Below are 22,518 nucleotides of genomic sequence, written 5' to 3' on the forward strand. Positions count from 1 at the left end.
ATATGTAATAGGGCACTGTTCTTTAATGCAAAGTTTGCCAGACTTTCTGGCTTAATTTTCATCTGGTTATTCAAAGCAGCTTCACTCAGCCTGTATAAATACATCTCTGCTCATCTGGGAGTGCTGCTCAACTATTTCAATTGCCCATTCAGGTCCCTCATTGATTCTGTAAACTAGATAAGTCTCTGCCTTTAAGAAAGAACTTGGAAGAATTTAAATGGCACGTGGAACATTAAAGTGCTCTTGGGAAATGTTAGCTCAAAACATTGAAGTCTTTGAAACTTGTGTGATTGATGTAGCGAACTTGGGTGAAGTTAGAAAGTGGATGAAGAATCTTAATTTGAACTATGTCTAAATTTTCCCATTTAGGATTTTAATTTGAATTGTTGCTCTGAGGGCAGATAGAATGGCCAGTTAAGAACATTTTGGAAGCCTCACTGAGCAAGGTATATTGCTCTATGCTCTATAAACAGTGATAGAAACCATCTACAGATTGACTAGATGTTCAGTCCACCTAATCTGCCAAGGCAGTCGTTTCAATCATTATCTCCTCCCTCCCTGCCTGTGTCCCCTACATATATTTATTGGGTACCACATCCTATTGACTCCATTTCAGAAGCATTTCTTAAATCTTTGTTTAGGCCCTCCTCATATCTCTGATAGACCATAGTGGATTACATCAATCTGAAGATATTGAAAGTTTCTCACTCTATTGGGTGGAACAAAACACATTTCTACAGCATGACTTTTGTCCTCCAATAATAAGCTCAGTTTCCCTGGGGAGTTCCAGAACATCCTCCACAATGGTTGAGAAAAATCTTTCTCAGATTCATATGCTCATCTTCTTTCCATGGAGAAAATCTCCAACAGCTCTTCTTTGACTAAAATATGAAGCCTAGACTCCATTACTTAGTATAGAGACCCTTTGCTACTTTGTTTACTTTTCTATCTCTCCATCCCTTTTCCAACCCGGTATCGTCTCTCTCTCTCTCTCTCACACACACACACACATCCCACCTACACTTTAGCCACTTCCCATGGCTCCCTATTCTTCAAATATACTATGTCTTTTACACCTTTGAGCCTTCACATGTGACTTCTATCTCTGATGACTTCCTCCTGGTCACCCAGCTACCTTGTGCACCTGATGATTCTTCTCATCGGTCAAGGACCAGTTAAAATCTTTCTCTCTGTAGCGTCTTCAGATCTCTCAGGACAGAGAAGTTGCTGTCATTAGTTCATATATATGTCTTTTCCTTTTGCCACATTGGGTAATAGCTGTTGGGTACTGCATCTATCTCTCTCACTTGTTAGCTCCTCAAGAGTAAGGATGTTGCTTGCTTCTGTGTATCTCAGGCCTGAGCATAGCAGGACCCCAGAACATACTTTATGGCTGAAGAAATAAATGAAGGGAAAACTTCCTGTTCCCCAAGAGCTTGGAATCCAAGACAAGTTCAAATGAAAACACATATACAAAGAAGATTCTATCAACAGGATGGAAGATAAAGGCTCAAGCATAGAAAAGTTAAGAATCTGTATGTGTTCACTTGAATAGTGAATTCATTCATGTCTTTTATATCTGTGGCAAATATGTCCAAGGGCTGAGACAAAGATTAGGGAACAGAAGGTGAAGCTCTAAGGATCTGGCCGTGTCAAGGAGAGTCCTTTCATTTTCCCTGGAGAAGACAGCTGCAGTTCCCTTTGAACTGAGGGAACTCTGGCTGAGGAAGATATCAAAGAAGCAGCAGAAGATGGTTAATCTGTTGGCATTATTAAAAGGTTTTTCTCTAAACTATGGGCACCAATAAACTTTCATTAACAGTTTTTGAACTATTTGATCAGATACTTCAGTTCTCTGTTGGAAGATGTACCAGCCTTTCTGGGGCTGTGAACATGATTTTTGGAGGCAAGTCATGTCTTTACCAAGATTGCAAGGTCATTGCCTCTAAGATTTATGATGTTAGCTGAAGTATTGTTTCACTGAAGTGTGAGTGAATTTGACAAAGTTTGGGTGGAGTTAAATGAAATGAGATATATATACAAAAAAATCCGCCAAAGTCTGTGTAAACTAGACCAGATGAGATAAATATATATTCTATAGTAGCAAAATTTAAATTTACATGTTTAAAATACCATGGAGTTAGAATAACTAGTAAAGTTCTACTCTTAGGTTTTTCCTCTGTTTCTTTTCCTAGTTCTGAGGGTGGAGTTGAGCAGACTGTGTATGCTTCCTTACCTGTTTTCTGCTTATGATCCAAAGCATAACATACTGAGAAAAGTATTGGGTTAGAAACCATAGATGGCTGCACTGGTTGCTGTAGCCCTAGCATGTAACTTATGCGTTGTTATGGAAACCATTTCACCTTCCTGGCCCTTACTTTCCTGAACTATGAAATGATAACATTATCAGCTACTTGTGATCCCACTCAAGGATCAAGTGAGATATAAGCACGGAAAAGCCATGAGTGAGCAGGTTGTATGTATATTCGACTTGATGGAAAATATGCAATTATAACTGTCATTTCCCATTTTGAAGAAGGAGGCTATTTTCTTGCCCCCTCAAATACAACTTTTTAAAACTCAACAAACAATTTTAAAAATAACTAAAGCCATAACTTCTGGTCATCAATCAAAAATAACCTAAAAAAAGCATCATAGAATTGTGGTGGAATGTTTGATATTAGTCCCTAGGGACATATTCAAAAGCCCAGTTTGTTGGAAGCTGAATGTCTTGTGTAGGGAGGTCGAATAAGAATTCTCCTGAGAGCTGATGCACTCCTCTCCCATGAAACAAAACAGCTGACGAGAGCTTTCCATCTGGTTAATTTGTTCTGTGGATGCTAATGAAGAAAAAAGTGCTTTGTAGGAGTTTTTTGGAGGGATTGCATTCAGAATCATGTAGTTATAGCAGCCATTACTGAAATAGAGGTAAAATATAGTTCATGGTAATACATAAGTATAACCATATTTTATCATTCTATCCTTTACAAAATAAAAAAGTAGGTTTAATACCATCCTTGATAGTTTTCCTTACTGTGGTATAAGAAAAATTTCAAGGCAAAAAGAATACCATCTTTTCAGGTGACACTGAATTATCTAGATCTCTGTCTATCCAGATATCAACTTCCTGCTTTTAAATCCAACATTAGGCTTACCTCAATTTTCATCCCAAAGGAGATGAAATTTCAATAGGTATAAGCTGAGTCTTTCCTTCTACCCCTGTAAACTCATAGTTATTTCTGTAAAAGCTTCTAGAAGAGCAAATTCAGTTCCTAGGTTGCCTAGGGATCTCCTCAAAGTCTTGTTTGGGGTTTTGATTTAGTGCCAAGGTTTGGTATTTACAAGGACTGAACTAAAAGAAATAATTTATCTAAATGGGGATTACCATTGCCGGGTCAGCACATAGTAGGGATAGTGAATGTGAATATATGACTCCCCCAAATCAACCCCATTTCCTAGAAATGGAGTCTACGAGGACATTACAGATCTAATGTGAATATTAGTACTTCCCTACTCCCTCTGTGCTTTTTAAAAACTTCAACAAGTACCCTATGGAATTCCTCAAGGGTGGTGCTTGTGTCAGTTTTGTTGTTGTTCTGTTTTGTTTTGCTTTGTTTTATTGGTCTACTTGAAGATCGCTCTCATCATGTTCATTAATTACTATCAAATATCTGAGCCCTGGTAGCTGTTTTCTCAGCAGTGGGGAGGAAGTGCCATTGACTCATCTACTTAATACTTCTTCTACCTGATTCCTCTCGCATCTAATGACAAACAAGCTTATTTAGCAAGAAGTGTGATCTGCCATTTGTAGAAACGAAGCATACTGTGGAAGGACTGAATCTCTAACACATATTAGTCAGCTGAATAAACCCCACAGGGCCAGGTATTTGAGTGCACAAGATCACATGAAAAAATTTGCTATGGTCTAGTGGAATATACTTCATCAGAGAGGAAATGTCTTCTGTGCCTTTTTTCCTTCACTTTTTTGAGTTCAGTATCATATGTTATAAGGACATTGTGACTTGATCACCGTAAACCAAGACACCTATTTTATTTCCTTGGATGTTTTAAAATAAACTCTAATTTCTTTCCATAATTAGTGATGAGGAAACCCTATCCTTACTCAATTCATCTTAAGAGGATGACAAACATATTCAATTTACACAATGGCTTGAGAGCAGGTTAGGTTAATAACCACGGATCCAGGAATTTAGACGAGCTGTGCTGGGTGCTCCAATCACCACAGTCCAGTCATTGCATCTTAACCTTATATCATCTTGAAAACCTAAAAGTGCATGCTCCTTATCACATAGAAGAACCAGCAAAAAATACTTTCTGTAATTTTCTTTTCAATAAATATATTTTTAAATATGAGAAATAAACCATTTCTATTCTGACAAAAGATCGTATTAGAAACTGTTCAATGAAATGAAGAGTGTGCTTTATTTGGAAGGTGGCCAATATACAATGATAGATATATTCTTTAATAGAGCCCACAAAGTAGTTTTCTAAATCCATGACTTAACTAAATGACAACTCCACTTAAGCAAATTAGGAAGAACATTTCACTCAGAGCACTAAATAAGATTTTACAATCAATCACATAATTCTTTCCTGAGACTAAGACAAGTCTAACCATATCATATATTGGCTTTCATGTATCCTGGCATTAATGTGTATTATAGATTCTGTTGGTTTATGACCTTCTTCAAATTCATAAAACACAATGATGAAAGAAGAGCTCATTTCTGGGCCTTCAGAAATAGGGAGAGTCTGTCAACAAGTTCTATTTCACCTCTGACTTAAAGCTGCAGGCATTTTTGATTTTAAGATATATGAGGGCACATTTATAAGTTGTATTATGATATGTTCTATGAAAGCCCTTTGTGTTTCTCTTAGATAATTTTTATATCCTGCCTTGTATTATAAATGGGGGGGGGGGGTGTTGTGTCCTTTTGACCGTAATGTGGGCTCACCGAGAGCAGCTATGGTGTCTTACCCATTCCTGTACTCCCAGTGGAGCCTAGCAGTGCCCAGCACTCACTGGCTGAGTGTTTACAATGTCTCAGATAGAACTTATGGCAGTTTTAAAAGGATTTCTACTTTATTGAAAGTCGTGATGGCTCAAGACCAGGAAAACAGGCTGAAACACCTCTTGTCTTGACTTTTCTGTTGGGAGACATCATTATGACTCCCCAGGGACGAGAAGTACACGAGGTAAGCGTTCTTTCCTTGATTTCTAGGCTTTGGATACTCTCCTCTTTTCCTCTGAACTGGTAGGGCCAGACCAAGGATAAAAAGGGTCTTCTCTCTTTGCAAGTCTACCAGTAATTTTATAGAGGAATGTAGGGGTGGAGTGGGTATCTCTTTGGACATTCTTATTCTGTTTTCAGAAACAGTAGTCTCTGCAGCTTTTAGACTCCTCCGGAGCCTGGAGCAGGAGCTCTCCCTGGCCCTTGTCAGACCGGGGGTGGCGATCCCAGCAGCCTGGCAGTGAGCGCTGGCCAGGAGGCGTATGTGCCGCCTGTCATCTGCACATCATTTCCAATTATTCTCCAAATTTTTAACTCTCAGTTGATCATTTTCATGATTTAGGGGGAGAGAGATCATAGTAACACTTTATAAAACTACTCCATTATCAGCATCCCATTTGGCATTTTGGCAGCATGTAAATACATATATGGCAAAAAAAAGACATTTATATTTTGCCTTATAAGGGAGAATATTGTAAATTATACCTATAGATGGTGCTTTAGGGCAAATGAGAAAATTTGTATCAAAATACCTTAAAAACTATTATGAGTTATGGAAAAAAACCCTTACTGAGGATATATAGGAATTAAAGAAATGGCAGATAGAACATTTTAGGAAGATATATGATTTGAAAGTACTGTAACTTTGGCACTGATCAAAACCAAATTTACCTTCTCATCAACTGATATTTAACTTAAAAATACCTAATCTCTTGAAGAAACCACAGAACAGTGATGAAGAGACAGGAAGGTAGTGAGATTTACTTTCCATTTGTATATAGCCTTTTGTAACTTTTGAATTTTGTACCAAATGTATGAGTGGCCTATTTTAGAAATTAAGTGAAATCTTAACACAAATCGAAAGGCTAAACTTAGTTCCCTTGAATCGCTTTTTCTTAACAATAAAACATAAGAACTAGAAGAGATAGCTCCTCATTTTACAGGGATAGAAACTAAATTCCAAAGAGGCTATTCATACAGCTGTGTTTCTTTCCAGAAAAAACAGGAAAAATGGAATATAGCTTCCAAATAAAATTTTGTAAATACTTAAAAAATACCCACATCACTAATCAAAATGAATTTTAACAAGCTTCTTTTTAGATTAGATTACTGGTTTGTAATGCGTGAACTATTTAGGATCAGATTGTTAAAATAGAAATGAGATTTTCTTTAAGATCGGCAAAATGGGATGCCAGTTTAGTGACCCATTTAAAGAATCTTATATTTACCCCCATTTTGGTAATTTTGCACAATTTGTTTCTCAGCTATGCTCTGTGTGACCTCGTTTTCTCAAGGAGAAAGGAAGAATTGAATTCCACTCTCCAATATATTAGTTGCACCACCAGTCTGTTCTGCAAGTTTACTAAAAAAAATTAAACCTCAGCCATTAGAATGAGGAGGAGGAGGAGAGTTAAAGAGAAAGTGGAAGGAGGGAGGATGGGGAAGCACAGAAGAGAAGTATAGAGAAATTCAGGACAAGGAATCTCCTCTAGCTACAATTAGATATTTAGAGAGAAGGTCTCTTAGTGGGGCAGTCATTTTTATATTTCTTTCTTCCCTGTAAAAATATGCTTCTGATCCAAGCCTACTTTTCACAGAAGCACCAAATCTAGAAGCTGAGGGATTTTTGAAATTCTTGATCTGTTCCTCTCACCTATCAAGTGAGAAAATCTGAAGTTCAGGAAGCAAACTGACTTTTTTTTTTTTTTTTTTTAAGCCAACAGAGTGGTTAGTGAAAAAGCCTCAACCAGAATTGAGATTTGCAGGCTTTTAATAGAAGCCATTTGTTGTTGCTGTTTTCAGACATAAATAGGCAAAAACTTTGCATGGCATCACAGCTTTGGTTACCAGTGCAATTCTTTTAAAAAAGGAAGACAAAAGCCCTCTCTTATTTGTATCTGGCACTCCAGCTTTTAACTGCTCACCAGGTAACAGACTCACATGCCCGAAGGGAGTTCACTCTCTGCCTGAAGCCAAGCTGCCACTGGCTGCACAGAACCGACCCGTTATCCTAAAAGCAGGTACACGTTCCCTCCAACATACAAGGCAACTCAATTTCTACTGTTTTATGTTTATGATCATTATTATTGGTTTACTGTGGAGTTGGGAAGAAATGCTCAAAACCACATTTTGCTTTATTTTCTGGATCATCAGCTGAAAAGATGAGGTAGTGATATGTGTGCATGTAGGGTATGTGTGCATTATGAGTCTGTGTGCTGTGAGGAAGGTGTTTGGGTTGGGGTTGGAGGGAGGATGGAAGGTGGTGTTAACTAGTTTTCCTAGTATTTATGCCTGAAGCAAAATAATTGCTTTCCTACCGGGATGTGATTTAAAAAGATAACAAGGAACAGCTACGTCCTGTACTTTGTTGATAACACGATTCAATAATTATAAGTTATTGTAAGTTTAAAGTCTGTCCGTGATGGAGGGGGTGGCCAATAAATGGTTGTATGGTGATATTTAATACCAGCTTTAGTTTAATTTTTATCTGTTCTCAGTCTCTGAGATTTAACCAAAGTTGGGTCTTGGCATCCGTGAAAGGAAAGTGACTGGGGCCAAAGTACTCAGAGCCTTCACTTGGCAGTTGTGGGTTTACAGCTTTGGAAACACAATGTGTGGCTCTCAGGTTGTTTATGCTAATTCTGTGTCTGAAGTAAAGGGAAAATCTGTTATCATTCCTTTGGAAACCAAATATTCACAGCGTTAGTTGACAGATATTGGTTACAGTTTCTTGTTACTTTTATTTTCACCCCAAGCCTCATTCAACGTGTGGATTTGTAAGACATGCCAGCGTGTCACACAAGCAGGAGCAGAGACCTTCCCTGCCTGGTTCAGGGCTGTGTCCCTGGCACCTGAAGCAGAGCCCAGCACAAGTGTATGTTGAATGAATGCAGGAAGAAGGTCAGATGTTTGGCCATGGAATCCTAATGGTTTAGCGCCAAACAGCCACTCCCCTCCTGTTTTATAAATGGAAACCAACCCAGAAAAATAGTGTAAGTGAAGTAGCAATATGTATTTTAATAATAATTTATGGTTTACAAAGTGCTTTCATGTATGTTATCTAGAATAGTAATTCTTAAACATTTTTAGTTTAGTTTAAATATATTCTTCTGAAGAATATATATATGCCTGTGTTCATATAACTTTCCTAAACCTGATGAAGCCAGGGTTCTTGGAATCAGGCTCTCAAGTGCAGGTTGTCAACTACAGCCCAAGGACCAAACTCTAGCCCCGGCCTGTGTTTGCATGGCCTGGGGCCTAAACATAGTTTTTACATGTCAAAAAAATATGAAAAGAAGGATAAAATTTTTTGACATATGAAATTACATTAATTCCAATTTCAATGTCTATAAATAAAGTTTTATTGAAACACGGCCACTGTCATTTACATCAGTCTGTGGCTGCTTTTGAACTATTACTGCAGAGTTGAGCTATTTTGAAGTCTAAAATATTTACTCTCTGACCCTTTACAGAAAACATAAAAAAAAAGTGTGCTATTAGTTATATTTTGCTGAGTATTATTTAAATTATACCTAAGTTTAGGGTTTGAAAAGAACTTCTGCATACCACTTAAAAATATAATTGTTTACTAAAACACTTTTAAAATAATACTATAAATCATTAATGTGGTGTTCAGAAAAGTACTTAATGACATGGCAAAATGCTTCTGATATTGCTTTAAGTGAAAAAAACCAGTATGCATTAAGTAATCAATGTGATCTCAACCACATAAATACTTCTAAAGAGTAGAAAACAAGTTTAGAAGAAAATATGCTCAAACGTTAAGTAAGACTCAATTAAAGTTATAGATTTCTTAAAACGATTTTTACTGTTCAGTACATTCTAAATTATAGAGTGCATAATGTACCATTTTAATAAGGAAAAATAAAATACTGAAAAAATTATAGTCGTTCAGTTTAAAAAAAAAAATCTCAAAGTGTAGACTCTTCTGTGATAGTATAACTGTAGAAATGTTCACAAGAACAAATGAATAGAAGGAAGGTAATTGCAAGACCAGAAAGCATTTTTCAATCTTGCTTCACTTAGGTTGCGTGGCACCGTGGTGTCAGGTGCTTTTTATTTTTTTCTGCATGCAAATTATACCCATGAATCTGCTAAAGATGGCAAATTTTATGTGAAGAATAAATTTTATACATAATCAAAGCATTATTAGTTCTATATTGAGAGGTCTTTGGTTATGATTTATGATAGGCCACCCCTTGTTCACAGAAGACCCATGAAATGGTCATCAGCACAGTGCAGAGATTCACAATGTAAGCAAAACTGAACACCTTGATCAATGTTTCTGTAGACACTGTGCTGACTTGATCTACTTGATGAATAAATAAGCAAATATATGAATGAATGAATAACCTGCATGTATGACTTTTTGGCTCTGTCAAAAAATGAGAGACAGCTTGATACCTTGACCAGGACAACTATGAGAAAGTCTTTTTAAAAGTATTAGGAATTAAATGATCATGACGTTACTTAAATTATCTTGTGAACAGTAAGAATCATTAAATATAAAAGATCATTAAAGAGAACAGATTTAAGCTTGACAAAAAGAACCCCAGAAGCCCATTTCCCCACCATCTGCAGTATGTACTATACTTGCAATTCAATTGAAAATAAAACCCAAATATGTTTTCTTAAATAATGTGAGCGGAGAACCTGATACATCAAAATGATCTACTGAAAAATATAACTCAAGACCCATTGATCATACTGCTCTGGCAAAATGAATAAGCAAAGGACTATCTCAGAGCTTTGCTAACAATCAAGTAAGATGGGTTTAAGGTCCAGTAGCAACAGAATTGTAACAGCAGAATTTGAGGAGAAATAAAAACATAAATGCCTACTGTTAACATTGCTCTAATACAAAACTCTACAAGATGGGTGTTTTTATCCCAGCTTTAAGGTAGTTAGGCAAACTAATTTGCCTGAGTTCCCAGGGAACTCAGCATGGACCAGACTTCAATGCTTTGACTCACTTCTCTGTATCACACAGTCGCTCTTGCACTGACTTTCTAGCCTTGCTTATTTATTTAATGAATTTAAAAAATGTTTTTCTTTTCCAGTGGGTTAACAATCCAACCCAGAGGCAGTATTGAAGAGAAGCTCATTCTATTATCTCCAATACTTCCCTTTTCTCAAATAAGATCTTAAAGCTTTCTATCTATTCCCTGACTCCATGTCTCATTTTACAAGTCTTTGGAAATGTGTCCATCAAATGCATTCATTCTTACTGATCACTTGAAATCTGCAAAAGAGTGTGTGGGATACTAGAAATTCAGTGGTGATTGCCACAGTTCCTTGCCCTAATGGAGTATATAGCCTTATAGAAGAAACAGATAAATAAATGAGATTATAATCTGAGCCCAAGAGGGCACATTGGTAGTATGGGAATACGCAGAAGTAATACCACATTTAAATTTGGGTGGAGGGTGCTCTGTAAGTTCTTTCCAGAGGAGAGGGCACCTGAAAGCGAGTAAGGTGAGTTGGGTCTGTTTGCAGAGTGCTCTGCAGAGAAGTGCCCATGGAGGCCCGGCAGAAAAGAGGCATTTGCTCAGTTCTTAATTTGCTGAAGGTCATTTGGCTTGATTGAGCAATAGAACGTGTGCGTGTGCACATCGATGCCATGGTAAAAATAGTTTTGGAGAAGAATGTAGAAGCTAAATTATTGAGAGTCTTGACTAATAATAATAATAACTAGCACTTAACACTTACTATGTGCCAGACACTGTTGCAAGTAATTCTAATATAACACATTTATTCCTCATTCCAAATCTAAGAAAAGTTATGCCATCATGATCCCCATTTCCTATACAAGGAAAATGACACACACAGAGGCTAGGTGACTTCTCTAAGTTCCCAAACCTAGTGAGAGAGACAACTGTGACTTGAGCTCCAGCCAGTCTGGCGTGAAAAGTGTTGTTCATGGACTAGTATTATCAGCATTGCCTGGGAGCTTGTTAGATGTGCAAAAACTCAGGCACCAACCCAGAACTATAGAATAAGAATCTGTATTTTTAACAAAGACCCAGAAGTCGTTCTTGGGCACCTTAAAGTTTGAGGACAGCTGCTGTAATCCACTAAAAGCTACTGCTTCTCTTTAAACTTGAGAAGGAAACTGGATTTTATCCTACAGCCAGTGGAGAGTCAGGAAAAGGTTTAAAATAAGAGACTGACAAAACCAAATCTGTTTTTAGACTGATGGTTTTAGGTCAGCCTTCATGCTGGCTTCAATATGGAGAATGCAGCAGGAGAAGGCAACTCTGGAGGCAGGGAAACCCGTGAAAGGGCTGCTGTTCACCAAGTAAAGGAGATGGCAGCCTGAAACAGGGTGATGGCGGTGACAAAGGAGAGAAGCAGCTGAATGTATGAGGGAGCACTGACAGAACTTGGCGATTCAATGAATTGAGGGAGAAGTGGAGTTAGTTCATCTCCACTTTTTGGCTGGAGCAAGTGGTTGCATCATGGTGTTATTTTCTGGACCAGAGTATACTTGGGGGAAATAGAGTGGAAAGTAGGAGATGGAAAAGAAGAATTTACTTTTAGATTAAAATAATATTTGAGAGGACTGTGGGACAGCCAAGAAGAGCTGTTCAGCCAGGACCAAAGAGGGCAGAGAAACCACATAAATTAATCGGACATTTTGGAAGGGGTCCCAGAGAAAATTCTGTGTCCAGATTTTTACCTTGCTTGCCTCTGATGTCCCTCCCCTTCCCTCACAGTATTTGCTGGAGTCCGAGTCTGCTCTGGCACTCCTGTATTCAGCAGACAATTGGACATAGAGGTTTGTAACTCAGAAAAGATATTTTAGCCGGAGATAAATATTTTGGATTCATAAGCATATAAAAGAAATGATAATCGAAGCAATGGCATTGCTCAGAAAGAGAAAAGGAGTCTAGGATATAGGGGAGAGGAAGAGGAATCTGTGAGACAGACAGAGAATAGTGGTCTTAGAGGTGGGAGGAAAACCAGGAGTTTGCTATCATGGAAGCCCTAGGTAAAGAGTGTTTCCAGGTAAGTGGAGAACAGGGTAAAATGCTTCTAAGACACCAAGAAGATAGAGGATAAAAAATGTCTGTTGGATTTAACAATACACTAGTGATTGATCACCTCAGAGAGAGCTGGGGAAAGCTGGTGAGGACCAAAGCCAGACTGCAATAGACTGGGAAGTGGGGGCTAAGGAAGTAGAGATTCTTAACAGAGTACAGACAGTACTTTCAGGAGACTGATCTATGAAGCTGAGGAATGAGGGTAATTGGAGGAGCTCAGTAACGAAGGAGAGGCTTTTCAAGATGAGGAATTTGAGCATGTTTAAATGGGTAATTGGAGGAGCCCATAAGGAAGGAAAGATTAGAGACGGGTTTGAGATAACAGGCACTTGATTAGATCTTCCCTTTTATATCCCAACCTCCCAATAGGTCAGTAAGGGGATTCCGAGAATGGCCAGAGAGACAGGAAAACCCCACTGCAGCCACCTGTTCCATATTCTGGGGTCTCCAGAGCCTCAGTCCTGCCATCTTTCCATTCTAAGCCTTACTCTCCACAGAAGGAACTGTTCTGTTGCCTCAATCTTCTGCTTTTATTTTCATGGACGCACTGCCCAGAACAAGTATGGCCACAAATTAGCTAAGCACCTGCTTTGAAAGTTAACCCTTAAACATCATCTTCAGCTAAAATTCTGGCCTTACCCTTACCTGTCCTCATGTGAGGACAGTTTAGAGATAGTTTAGGCATACCTTCACCTAAGCCTCTTAAAGATTTGGTGAACCCACCCACCCTAGGGTATGTCCGAAGCTGAGGTCTATGGCTTCATGGAAAACAGAGGTTCATAATCAGGACCCCCTAAGAATACTCAAGGACAGGTTTCAGGAATCTATCAACCCTAGAAATGTCATTGAAAAAATCTATTTGCAATGGGCTTTTTTTCCTGAGAAGAGGGTCCAGTGATTCTACCAGGTTCTTAAGGGAATCTGTGATCCCAGGGTGGTCTAGTGTGGAGAGAGATAAATGCTTAAGCTGATCATTTTGGAGGGATTTGAGGTGGAAGGGCAGGAAGGAATCCTCCTCCTCCTCCCCTTCCTTCTCTTCACAGCTCCTTCCAGGGAACCAAAAGTTAACCAAGAAAAATGATGACAATCAGGAGAAAGATAATTACAAGAACATGGAAATGTATGGTTGTTTAGCTGACATCTTACTCAGAACTTCACACGTGAACCCAAGTATTTGGTTTTCAATTCTGAAGAGGTTTCCTAGACTGAAAATATTAAAACATCCAAAAAACAAAGCTTCCCCCAAGTGTTCTAGATACACATTTTATTTTCAGTATTATAGTAGAAAGTGACTAGGCTTGCCTGAGGAACCCAAATTAATGCAGCTTTACTCAAAATGTTTTTGGCAAGTACGATAAGAATAAGAGGTATGCTTGTCAATGAGGTGATGTTACATTAAACACAAGCCTGCTGCTCTTGTTTAGGTAGAACCGTCCCAGAATTGGCAACTAGTGATAACATATGGGAATAAACAGAACCAGCGTAGAAAACAGACATCAGAGTTTACCCCATCAAGCAATTCGGATTATGGCTTTAGGCACATATCATAACAAACATGTTAAGAAATATCTTGTATGATACACACGTTTGCAATATTTGTGTTAAATTTTAATCCATATATTTTGCTAATAAAATCCATATATTTTGCTAATATTTTGCTAGAATTTTTACACGACAGTATTGTGATTGTGAAATGACAGCTGAAATGACATGAGGAATTTCTTACATCTTGTTTATAAGAATTACATGTTTTATTAATGATTCTTGTTAGTTCCCACATTTCTGAAACCCAAATTGACAAACTGAGGAATTGCATTTGGTTTTCAAATAGATGACAGACACCAAAGAAGATCTGATTAAAATAGTGAGGGGAAAAAGCATAAACACATAAGGAAAACATACTTTTCTTTACACAACACAATCTCAGTTTCAAGAAGCAATGCTTTAGATTCACGTAGTGTATTATGTATCTGTGTGGGCCAGACACACGCATTTTCTTTCAATCTTAGGAAGCCTAAGGTTAGGAATTGTCTGTATACCTGTTTATGGAACATAGGCAGATTTCTTTTCTTTTTTTGGGGGGGAAAACAGCAGGAATCTCACTAACACAGTTAAAATCTATAAATGACTTCAAATTGTCCTTTGAATATATAAATCCAATCATAAAATATCTTTAGCAATAAAGTTAGTCATTCAAATAAATTAAGCCAAATAAAACCTCGAATCCATCACCCTTTTTAAAAAAAGAATGCAATAAAGCTATGCCACCAATGTATAAAGCGATTTTCGGAACTTATGAGGCAACTCCAAAGAGTTATCTGGTCACTATGTTGCCTCCACACACATGGCATCCAAATGAGAAATCTGAGAAGCTCAGCTTATAAAATTTGATAACTGTTGGCTCAAATGACTCTTAAAAACTTTATAAGAAACTTAAAGATGTATACTACTTGCTAAGTAAAAGTTTTCTCTTAAGCAGCCACTCAAAAGTTTCTCAGAATCTCTTGTACTTAAAACATTAAAGAAACAAAAATACCACATAAAAAGCGCAAAGGAAACGTAAAGGAAAAGAAAACAAAACTTACTTTTTCTTAAAGCTGATTCTTCCAATGCTTTAAACAGTATGAAAGGAGAATATATGATGATTTTCCCCCCCTCCTCCAACACATTCATATGTCAGCTCCAGCAGGAACAGAATGGGCCACCAAAGCTATCGGAGGGTCCCTCCCAACTGCAGCTTTTTTAACTTTGTGGAAGAAAATAGGAGGGCGTGTGGGTGTCCTCAAAGTCCTGTGACGTGCACATAGCTGACTCCTACTGAGCTGGAAAAGCACTCCTTGTCAATTTTTATTTAAAATTATGAGTAACAAATTCCCTGCAGGATACCCTTAAAGGGAAATCTGCCGGAATTGGTATTTGAAATGTCTGGATGATCTCCAGGAAGTTTAACATATGAAGTGCCCATACAGACATTCACATCCACACTGAAGAAATTTCCACTGCCTAGGCTAAAGTAAGGGCATATTTAAATTCTAAAAAATTCCGTTAAGGATGATGTGTTTTCTGTTTCCTTGGTTAATCTGCTTTTTGTTTTACCTTCAGTGGCAAGCAGAATCCCTCTCATAGGTTAGGGATGGCTGAACTACACAGAGCTCAGAACTATCTGGAAAGAGATGAGGCCAGGCCCCATGTTCTCACCTGCAGAGTTTGGGGTAGCTTGAGAGATGAACGGTGGTTTTGTGACCTGTATCACTGCCTTCCTGGGAAATTTGTGAGCTTTGAACCTTGGATTTGACTACAGTAACTCAAAACAGGCGCCTGCTTCCTGCTTCTACACTGTGGGCCGAGCATCCCCGCTGCTGCCTGTTCCCCTGTGAGCTGGCACTGATTGTTATGTCACACCCGCGGCTGTGTGACTTCATTTAAGCACACATGCATGGCTAGAGCTTTCAAGAGTTGGAGCTAAAGAAATGTTTGAATATTGAACTAATCCACAACAGGAATTCTCAGTGGTTCGAACTGATTCATAAAGCAAGTGACATTTGCTATCATATATCTATCTATTTATTCATTCTTTCATTTATTTATATTTTTTAATTTTGTTTTAGAATGAAAAGTTGTCCTTATTTTCCTTTTTCTAAGGTACTGAAATTTATTTTCAAATTACTAGTGGAGTCACTGCTATATTTTACAAGTTGGAAACCTTGCAGAATCATAGGCTGTGAAATATTTTGTATATATTTTATTACTGTTGCAAATATAACATAGTAATTCTATCTCAACTTGACAAAAATTTATTTTTAAATTAATTTCAAATTTTATAAAAACTCTTTGCTAGACATCTCCATTGGTGTGGTGATGATGATAGTGATTTTTAAAAAATATTTTTATTGAAGTATAGTCAGTTTACAATGTTGTGTCAATTTCTGGTGTACAGCCTAATGCTTCAGTCATATAGGAATTTATATATATTCATTTTCATATTCTTTTTCACCATAAGTTACTACAAGATACTGAATATAGTTCCCTGTGCTGTACAGTATAAATTTGTTGTTTAGATTATGATGTTGATAACAAATGCTTATCGAGCCTTACTGTGACTTTGCTCTTAAGCTCTCCATTTGAGGTCGTTTCTTCAGTCTGGAAAGGTGGGTGAGGGAAGAAATGCTCTGCCTTAATTCCCTTTATTCCCAGACCAAACTTGAGCTGTCCTTGTTCTAAGTGCCAAAGGGATGGTATGTTAATATTTTCTGAGGTCAGATGCAGTTATATACAATCAATAAACTTGAGCTAGGGAAACACAAAGCCAATCAACCCTGTGCTTTGTTATTCACCTGACTTTGATGATGAAGATATTATGAAAATGAAAGCATGATTAGCAGCAACAAGTTGATTCAGTGAAAAGTATGCAAGTATGTTCGCTTGGTGATAGATTTTAATCCTCATGACCCAGCGGCTAGATGGGCATTCTTCTCCTTTTATAGGTGCGGAAGTGGAGTCTAGGAGATAAAGTTGCTGGGTCCCCATCTAGTTTTGGAGCTATCACCCTCTTTGTTACACCTGTGCTTCCTGAGAGGGTCATCTCCACCCACTGATCCAACCTCTGATCCTTCTGCTCCTTCCTCAGACTACTCCACTGGAGCTTCATTAATTTCATAAAAGATCTTAATTAGCACCCCAAAGAGTACTGTCTTTAATCTTACCTGAAATTTCTTATCTCTGCCTTGTCCATTTTTCTTTTGAAATCCTCTTGCTTTGGTTTCACTGTCACACTCTTGATTTTCTCCTGGCTCTTAGTTTTGAGCATCCTCAGCTTCCTCTTCCTTTATTCACCTCACCCTTCCCCAGAGCTTCATTCTCAGTGCAGAATGCAATGCTTCTCTTTACACCCTCCTGGGGTTCTTTAGGTAAACAATGAACAGTGATATATTATGACTCCCAAACCTGTATTCTTAACTAGTATCACCTTCGAAGGTTCCAGACCTGTATCTTGTTGTCTGTTGGCCATCTTTGTCCAGAGGTCTCCAGGCATCTCAAACTCAGCAGTCCTAAATAAACATCTTCATCTTCTCCCCACTCCCCATCATACAGATAATCTGCTGTATCTCCTACCTCAGGGCATGGCCCCGTCTTCCAACCCATTATAGCTTGGGCTCCTCCCCTTCCTCACTTATTCTCCAACATCCCCATCCTCAGCTTCTACTGGTTCTACTTTGTTAACTATTTCTCAAATTCATCATTATCCCTGCATTCCGGTCCAAGCATTTCTCACTTGGATTACTATTATCAGTCATAAAATAATTGGCATCTGCCTCAGTCTGAACCCCTTTCAATCATTTCTCTATATCACTATGAAACAATGTTTACTTAAAGATATCAGTTTATTGAATTTCTGCCTCTTGCAGAAAGTCTGGAATAAGAATGAAAAAAATTAAGTTCAGAATGACTTGCAAAGAGACAGTCACAACTCAAAACTTCACCCGCATCTCTTTAGAATATTAGGTATTTATATAAACATAATATACATATTTAGTATGCATACATATAGCTATAGAAAGAAATGTTTATGGAAATGTTTTCCTGTAGATGTTGATACAGCTATAGTTAAATATATTTAAATTAGAAAACCAAGACCACATTGTATATAGTATATCTTTTTTACCTAATATACTGTGAATGATTTTTCCAAATCAATTAAATATTTTTAAAGTGGGTGTGATAATGGCTGCAGTATAATGAAATGTATGATGGAACAGTGCTTCCTCTTCTCTCTGATTTGTTTTCTTCAACACCAAAACTTGCCCTGAGCATTTATAACGTATGAATTGCAGGACTTAGATTTAAGGTGGGAAAGAGGGAAGGAGGAAAATATAGACCTCTCAGTTTTTTATTTACATTTACTAGAGACTATTTAAACAACTATATATTCTGTACTAACTGTGTGTCATGCCTTCAAGCAATTATCCAACCTGTAAGTCTATATGATAGACGTTTTAGGTAAGGACAAGTTCAGTAGGAAAACAATTTGATAAAGTGCTTTTTCCTTCTTTACATTGAATAACAAGAAACATAAGTGAAAACCTGTGGGAATTTTGTCTTAGCTTGATTAATCAGAGAAAGGGTTTTTCTTCGGCAGGTTAGCATCTGAACAAAAATATTTCAGAACCAAGAAGATAGCCTCCTTTCTGTGTGAGACACATCATCCATGTACCTCTTCTACCAGAGGCTGGGAAAAAGATTTGCACACATTTTACTGCTCAGAAGGTGAGACATTGATTTCACAAATAATACATACATTTTAAAGAATTTTGGAAAACTGTCAAATTGCCTTTCAGAATGAATGATCTTTCTAAAAGACAAAGCTAGTCACCTTACTTCCCTGATTAATTTAATCTTTAAAAGCTACCCCTGTTTTTAGGAGGATGGGTACACTTCTCAGCTTAGCGTGTAAGGCATTTCACGTTCCCCCTCTGGTCTCTCCAGTTTCATCTTATACTGCTTCCTCATACCATTTTTCATATATCTCATACTTTAGGGATTCCCAAATGTCTCATTGTTTCATATTAATTCACCTTGGTACTCCTGAATCTCCTTTCCTCTGCCCAGAAATACCCATACCATGCTGGTCCTGCTTTTCCTTCAGGAATCAGTTCAGGGGATCACCTCCAGGCTGTTCAGTTCCCCTCCCCACTGTGCAGACAGTTTGACCTCCCATAGCATCCTCTGCTTGCTTCTCTCAAAACATTTTATTGAACCATGATCGTTGATTCTTGCCATCTCCTTGAAAGCAAAGCATGTTTTTAAGATTTACAATCATATTCTTTATACTTAGCTGTTTTACAGGATCCAGGAGATTGTGAGCCAAGGATTTAGATTCACCATGTCCTCCCTTTCTTCCATCATACCCCAAAATAATCCCTTCCTTCCTGCTCTTCACACATCCCGGTTAAGTCTTACTACTAATCACTGAAGAGGACCAGAAGTGGAAATACAGTCAAGCTTGATAAAACAAATGAAACACAACACTGGGACCGTAAAAACAATTTCATGCATGTTTAAAGTAGTTCCTTTTTTTGTGTGTGATGTAAGTGGAATAAACACTGTGTTTCTGAAGGCCCAAAAGTCAGGATTTCTTTCCTAGATGGTTTGGAACAAGTCTCTCCTGGGCTCTATTTTTTAGATTAATTTTTTATTAAGTATAGTTGATTTACAATGTTTCAGGAGTACAGCAAAGTGATTCAGATTATATATATAATATACATATTATATGTAATATGTCTATGTATGTATATATTCTTTTCAGGTTCTTTTCCATTATAGGTTATTACAATTTATTGAATATAGTTCACTATGCTATACAGTAGGTCCTTGTTGTTTATTTATAGTAGTGTGTATATGTTAATTCCAAATTCCCAATTTATCCCCTTCTCCTTTCCCCTTTGGTAATCATAGGTTTGTTTTCTATGTCTGTGAGTATATTTTCCTTTTGTAAATAAATTCATTTTATCACTTTTTTAGATTCTGCATATAAGTGGTATCATATATTTGACTTTTTCTGTCTGACTTACTTCATTTAGTATGATAATCTCTAGGTCTATCCATGTTGCTGCAAATGGCATTATTTCATTTTTATGGCTGAGTAATATTCCACTGTATAATATACACACCATTTCTTCTTTATCTGTTGATGGATATTTAGGTTGCTTCCTGGTCTTGGCTATTCTAAATAGTGCTGCTATGATCATTGGGGTGCATTTATCCTTTTGAATTAGTGTTTTCCTATTTTCTGGATATATGTCCAGGTGTGGGATTGCTGGATCATATGGTAACTCCATTTTTAGTTTTGAAGGAATGTCTATACTGTTCTCCATAGTAGCTATACTAATTTACAGTCCCACCAACAGTGTAGAAGGGTTCCCTTTTCTCCACACCCTCTCCAGTAATTTTAATGATGACCATTCTGACCGGTGTGAGGTGGTACCACATTGTACTTTTGATTTGCATTTCTCTAATATTAGTGATGTTGAGCACATTTTCATGTGCCTGTTAGCCATCTGTATGTCTTTGGAGAAATGTCTGTTTAGGTCTTCTCCCCAATTTTTGATTTTTTTTTTATATTAAGTTGTATGCGCTATTTATATATTTTGGAAATTAAGCCCTTGTTGGTCGCATTGTTTGCAAATATTTTCTCCCAGTCCTTAGGTTGTCTGTTTTGTTTCCTTTGATGTGCAAAAGCTTTTAAGTTTATTAGGTGCCATTTATTTATTTCTGCTTTTGTTGCCATTACTCTAGGAGACAGATCCAAAAAAATACTGCTGTGGTTTATGTAAGTGTTCTGCCTGTTTTCCTCTAGGAGTTTTATGGTTTCCAGTCTTACATTTAGGTCTTTAATCCATTGTGTATTTTTGCATATGGTGTTAGAGAATGTTCTAATTTCATCCTGTTACATGTAGCTGTCCAGTTTTTCCAGTGCCACTTATTGAAGAGAGTATCTTTTCTCCATTGTATATTCTTGCCTCCTTTGTTGTAGCTTGATAAGTGTGTGGGTTTATTTCTGGGTTTTCTGTCCTGTTCCATTGATCTATTGTGTGTTTGTGGCAGTACCATACTGTTTTGATTACTGTAGCTTTGTAGTAGTCTGAAGTCGGGGAGTGTGATTCCTCTATCCCCATTCTTCTTTTGTAAGATTGTTTTGGCTATTTGGGGTCTTTTATGTTTCCATACAAATTAAAAAAATTTTTTTGTTACAGTTGTGAAAGATGCCATTGGTAATTTGATAGGGATTGCATTGAACCTGTGGATTGCCTTGGGTAGTATGGTCATTTCAACAATATTGATTCTTCCAACCCAAGAACATGGTATATCTTTCCATCTGTTTGTATGGTCTTCAATTTCTTTCATCAGCATCTTATAGTTTTCAGAGTACAAATCTTTTACCTCTTTAGGTGGGGTTTATTTCTAGCTATTTTATTATTTTTGATGCAATGGTAAATGGGATTGTTTCCTTAATTTCTCTGGTACTTCATTGTGAGTGTAGAGAAATGGCATAGACTTCTGTATATTGATTTTTGTATCCTACAACTTTACTGAATTCACTGATGAGCTCTAGTAGTTTTCTGTCACCATTTTTAGGATTTTCTGTATGTAGTATCATGCTATCTGCAAGCAGTGGCAGTTTTGCTTCTTCCTTTCCACTCTGGATTCCTCTTCTTTTTCTTCTCTGACTGCTGTGGAGTCCTGGGTTCTCTTTATTCTTTTGTTTGCTGAGTATGGCCTTCAGGATGGAGCAACCTGTGTGAATATGTAGACCATTTTAATAGCCACTTTAATAGGACTCCCAGATTTTGTGAAAAATACACATCCCGAAGTTTATAAATGTGTTTTTATTTCATCTGCCATGTACACTGGGGCAAAGGCTTCATTAGTAATAAACAAAGAAAGCAAACCTTCCATTGTCCCCATCCTCTACCCAACTCATATAAGTTAGTTTTTGATAGAAAGAAATTCCATTTAGCTCTGGGTCAAGTGGCATTTTGGAGGAAGGAATGAATCGTTCCTTCTCAATCTATAGACACACTATACTTCAGATCACTTTGACCTCATCCTTGGTGCTTCACAATCTGACTAAAGTACATTCTCTAAAAAGTTCAAGATGGTTCTACATTCAGGTTACATTCTACATCCTACATTTATTGTTTTAATTTAGCATTAAGGTCTTTTCTGAAAATATACTCTGATTTTGGTAAGATATGTCACTCTACACTGAATTTTTCTGATGGTCAGAAGTGGGTTTGCTTTGATTGTTCAAAAACATACGGTCTGGAGATGGAACACATGAACATGAATACCTGAGCACATTGTTAAACTATCTCTACTGTTACCTGCAATGATAGGAATAATAGATAAGAGAGTTTAGCTACACATTTGCTGAAATGTAGCCAATGGAAATGATTTACTAAGGTGAAATGGTTCATGAATGGCAAACTTTCAAGGAAAGAAAGACACAGAGGACTATGGACCTATTTTTGTGTAAGAAAAATATAATAAAATCCTTTAAAAATGTTCAGAATAAGAATTTTAAATTGTAACTATATTATATATGTATCAATTAATCCTAGTAATTAAAATGGAAGCTTCAAAGTACCATATTTAATAGAAACAACAGGCCAGTTTATTTTAAATAACATTCTTAAATCTGTCCA

General features: G+C 37.3%; 1 protein-coding gene across 1 annotated transcript in view; it reads right to left on the minus strand.

Moving 5' to 3' along the window:
- Positions 1–15,096, minus strand: part of FHL5 (four and a half LIM domains 5) — a 36,943-nt gene extending 21,847 nt beyond the window's left edge. The window contains exon 1 of the mRNA XM_010983920.3: positions 14,902–15,096. The gene's annotated coding sequence lies outside the window, so the exon portion shown is untranslated. The remainder of the gene's footprint in view (positions 1–14,901) is intronic.
- Positions 15,097–22,518: the final 7,422 nt, after the last annotated feature.

The sequence above is a fragment of the Camelus dromedarius genome, chromosome 6 (genome assembly GCF_036321535.1).
Source record: "Camelus dromedarius isolate mCamDro1 chromosome 6, mCamDro1.pat, whole genome shotgun sequence".
NCBI classification, from domain to species: domain Eukaryota; kingdom Metazoa; phylum Chordata; class Mammalia; order Artiodactyla; family Camelidae; genus Camelus; species Camelus dromedarius.